This window comes from Palaemon carinicauda, chromosome 19 (assembly GCF_036898095.1).
Source record: "Palaemon carinicauda isolate YSFRI2023 chromosome 19, ASM3689809v2, whole genome shotgun sequence".
NCBI lineage: Eukaryota > Metazoa > Arthropoda > Malacostraca > Decapoda > Palaemonidae > Palaemon > Palaemon carinicauda.
The window spans coordinates 21,987,882-21,992,881 of record NC_090743.1 but is presented as its reverse complement, the minus strand read 5'-3'; the positions used below and the strand labels follow the sequence as shown (position 1 = coordinate 21,992,881).

Below are 5,000 nucleotides of genomic sequence, written 5' to 3'. Positions count from 1 at the left end.
ACTATAAGGCCAGTTGGCTTGATAAGTGAAAGGGGAAACTGTTGTAAAAATTAGTAATCAGATGTAGCAATGGAGATATCAATATGACTTTATTTTCCGTGAATAGAGTTTAGTATTTAAGATGGAATGAGATATACTCATTGCTTATATTAGTGTTGGTAGGAGAAATTATGTATATTACAATAGGCACAGGTTAATGCTGCCCCGATTTCCAAATTGGTCATCACGCACAGACATTTCTTTATAGGACATTCAACTTAGTTTAACATATTCAGGTGATTTCATGGTTGCAAAATACAAGCGTATGTAGGACTAGAACTTCTTTTAAAAGTCACAGCATTTAAAAACTAGAATGTTATACTAAATGTGGTCTTACGGTTAAGCAAGTTGATATTTCCTAGTTTGTTCGAGTTTACTTTTTAAAGTAATTGTTGTTTTTACTTTTTTGTATTTGAACTTTTTTTTTTTTGATGTAGAGTGGGTTCAATAGTTTCTTTTATCTTTGTTTCAAGTGTGTTTCATTTTCATAAAAATTAAGGATTTGATTGTCTTTATCATGTGCAAAACCGTTTTAGAGATTAATCTATCTTATTTAAGATTATTTCCGTTGCAATGATTTTTAATCGTCATTATCTATATGAAATTTCATTGTAAGTATCAACATGATGATTTTGTGGCAATTTTTTTTTCAGTAATTGAATTTTCTATTGTATTCCAATTGAACTTGAAAAGTAAACACTTCTCGTTTCAGTGAATTAAAATCAGGATACAATTCTCCCCTTCCACCTTACAAAATAATATTTCTCCAAAGTTTTACCCACAAGCTTCACCTACTCTGATCCCGTCCTTTTATTCGCATGTTACCGAATTTCCGTTCATCTCATCTTTCTCTTGAATGACCTTCAGTAAGAACGTGACACATGAAAGGTAGTGTCTCGCGAACACCTTTTCCGACATCTTCAAAGATCTTTTTACCTAAACACGCACCAGACATGTAGCGTCAGTCACGCGTTTTCGCGCGTGTGGTGTTCCAACATCACGGAAGTGATTTCAGCTTGACAGTCAACGGTGACACCGCTTTAAGAAACATTATAAGTTCTTACATATGAAGTCTTTATATAATATTAGATTTTTATTTTTTTATTTTTTTTAAGTCTAAGTTCATCATCTGAGATTATATATATATATATATATATATATATATATATATATATATATATATATATATATATATATATATATATATAGTTTTGGGGTGTCTGAATGTGCGTGGATGTAGTACGATAGAGAGTAAAAGATGTGAGATTGGAAGTATGTTTAGAAGTAGAAGGATGGATGTATTGGCCTTGTGTGAGACAAAGATGAAAGGAAAGGGTGAAGTGATGTTTGGTGAAATATCTGGTAGAGTGTCTGGGATTGAAAGGGGAAGAGCGAGAGAGGGTGTGGCTTTATTGCTGAGTGAATGGATGACAGGTAAAGTAGTGGAATGGAAGGAGATATCATCTAGGTTAATGTGGGTAAGGGTTAGGTTGGGTAGGGAATGTTGGGCGTTTGTCAGTGCGTATGGGCCAGGTAGTGAGAGAAGTGAAGAAGAGCGGAATGAGTTCTGGAATGATTTAACTAGGTGTGTAGAAGGACTGGGTAGAAGGAATTATGTAGTTGTTATGGGTGACTTAAATGCTAGAGTGGGGGCTGGAGAGGTAGAAGGTGTCATTGGGAAGTATGGCGTACCAGGTGAAAATGAGAGTGGTGAGAGACTGGTAGATATGTATGTTGAACAAGAGATGGTAATAAGTGCTAGCTTTTTTAAAAAGAAAGATAAAAATAAGTATACATGGGTAAGAGTGGCAAATGGAAGAGTAGTAGAAAGGGCATTAATGGATTATGTGTTGATAACTAAAAGAATGTTTGGAAGATTGAAAGACGTGCACGTGTTTAGGGGTATGGCTAACGGTATGTCTGATCATATTTTGGTGGAAGGAAAATTAGTTGTAGCAAAAGAGTGGGGGAATAGAGTAGGTGGATGTAAAAGGGAGCTAGTGAGGGTTGAAGAGCTAATAAAACCGGGGGTAAAAAGTAAATATCAGGAAAGGTTGAAAATGGCATATGACGAGGTGAGAGTAAGAGAAACTGGTAATTTAGAGGAGGAGTGGAAGTTAGCAAAAGAAAATTTTGTTGGGATTGCAAGTGATGTATGTGGCAAGAAGGTTGTTGGAGGCAGCATGAGGAAGGGCAGTGAATGGTGGAATGAAGGAGTGAAGGTAAAAGTGGAAGAGAAAAAGAGGGCTTTTGAAGAATGGCTGTAGAGTAATAGTATAGAGAAGTATGAAAAATATAGAGAGAAAAAGGTGGAAGTAAAGCGCAAGGTACGTGAGGCAAAGAGGGCAGCTGCCTGAGGTGGGGTCAGGGACTGGGTCAGTCATATGAAGAGAATAAGAAGAAGTTTTGGAAAGAAGTGAAGAGAGTAAGGAAGGCCGGCGCAAGAATTGAAGAGACAGTGAAAGATGGAAATAGAAGGTTGTTAAAAGGAGAGGAGGCAAGGAAAAGGTGGGCGGAATATTTTGAAAGTTTGCTGAATGTTGAGGATGATAGGGAGGCAGATATAATTGCTGTTCCAGGTGTTGAGGTGCCAGTGATGGGAGATGAGAATGAGAGAGAGATTACAATAGAGGAAGTGAGGAGAGCACTAGATGAAACGAGAATAGGAAAAGCATCTGGTATGGATGGTGTGAAAGCTGAGATGTTGAAGGAAGGGGGTGTGACTGTACTTGAATGGTTGGTGAGATTGTTTAATGTGTGTTTTGTGTTGTCAATGGTACCAGTAGATTGGGTCTGTGCATGTATTGTACCACTATATAAGGGTAAGGGAGATGTGCATGAGTGTTGTAATTCAAGAGGTATTAGTTTGTTGAGTGTAGTTGGAAAAGTGTATGGTAGAGTACTGATTAATAGGATTAAGGATAAAACAGAGAATGCAATCTTGGAAGTACAGGGTGGTTTTAGAAGAGGTAGGGGTTGTATGAATCAGATTTTTACAGTTAGGCAGATATGCGAGAAATATTTAGCAAAAGGTAAGGAGGTGTATGTTGCGTTTATGGATCTGGAGAAAGCATATGATAGAGTTGATAGGGAAGCAATGTGGAATGTGATGAGGTTATATGGAGTTGGTGGAAGGTTGTTGCAAGCAGTGAAAAGTTTCTACAAAGGTAGTAAAGCATGTGTTAGAATAGGAAATGAAGTGAGCGATTGGTTTCCGGTGAGAGTGGGGCTGAGACAGGGATGTGTGATGTCGCCATGGTTGTTTAACTTGTATGTTGATGGAGTGGTGAGAGAGGTGAATGCTCGAGTGCTTGGACGAGGATTAAAACTGGTAGGCGAGAATGATCATGAATGGGAGGTAAATCAGTTGTTGTTTGCTGATGATACTGTACTGGTAGCAGACACAGAAGAGAAGCTTGACCGACTAGTGACAGAATTTGGAAGGGTGTGTGAGAGAAGGAAGTTGAGAGTTAATGTGGGTAAGAGTAAGGTTATGAGATGTACGAGAAGGGAAGGTGGTGCAAGGTTGAATGTCATGTTGAATGGAGAGTTACTTGAGGAGGTGGATCAGTTTAAGTACTTGGGGTCTGTTGTTGCAGCAAATGGTGGAGTGGAAGCAGATGTACTTCAGAGTCAATGAAGGTTGCAAAGTGTTGGGGGCAGTTAAGGGAGTAGTAAAAAATAGAGGGTTGGGCATGAATGTAAAGAGAGTTCTATATGAGAAAGTGATTGTACCAACTGTGATGTATGGATCGGAGTTGTGGGGAATGAAAGTGATGGAGAGACAGAAATTGAATGTGTTTGAGATGAAGTGTCTGAGGAGTATGGCTGGTGTATCTCGAGTAGATAGGGTTAGGAACGAAGTGGTGAGGGTGAGAACGGGTGTAAGAAATGAGTTAGCGGCTAGAGTGGATATGAATGTGTTGAGGTGGTTTGGCCATGTTGAGAGAATGGAAAATGGCTGTCTGCTAAAGAAGGTGATGAATGCAAGAGTTGATGGGAGAAGTACAAGAGGAAGGCCAAGGTTTGGGTGGATGGATGGTGTGAAGAAAGCTCTGGGTGATAAGAGGATAGATGTGAGAGAGGCAAGAGAGCGTGCTAGAAATAGGAATGAATGGCGAGCGATTGTGACGCAGTTCCGGTAGGCCCTCCTGCTTCCTCCGGTGCCTTAGATGACCGCGGAGGTAGCAGCAGTAGGGGACTCAGCAGTATGAAGCTTCATCTGTGGTGGAAATGTGGGAGGTTGGGCTGTGGCACCCTAGCAGTACCAGCTGAACTCGGCTGAGTCCCTGGTTAGGCTGGAGGAACGTAGAGAGTAGAGGTCCCCTTTTTTGTTTTGTTTCTTGTTGATGTCGGCTACCCCCCAAAATTGGGGGAAGTGCCTTTGGTATATGTATGTATGTATGTATGTATATATATATATATATATATATATATATATATATATATATATATATATATATATATATGTGTATATATATATATATATATATATATATATATATATATATATGTGTATATATATATATATATATATATATATATATATATATATATATATATATATATATATATATATACACGAGCGAGTTTCATTGTATTCTAACGTCTTGACGGGTATGAATACATCCTGGATGTCTTTACGCATATCAAGACATTCTTGTCTTTTGAGCCTTGAGAAAAAATTTGTCTTCGCTTATTTCCCTTAGGGGTTTATGCCCATATTCCCCCCCCCCCTCCTCTTATCCCATGCCAATTTCCTTTTCCTTGCCCATGAGGTCCTTTCCCGAGGCCCATTCACTAACAAGTACCTTAAAACCGGTTATCTTATGACTTCAATTTGTTGTTTTCTTCACCTTTTCGGGTGCAGTGAGATTACCAATTCAGGGGCTGATCTCATTTTTTTGAAAATTTCCCTTTCACTTTTTTATTATTTGCTTCCCCAAACTCTATTACGAGGT

At 38.6% G+C, this 5,000-nt stretch overlaps 1 protein-coding gene across 1 annotated transcript in view; it reads left to right on the top strand.

Moving 5' to 3' along the window:
• Nucleotides 1-5,000, top strand: part of LOC137658514 (terminal nucleotidyltransferase 5C) — a 543,056-nt gene that overhangs the window by 176,266 nt on the left and 361,790 nt on the right. The gene's annotated exons all lie outside the window — the stretch shown is intronic.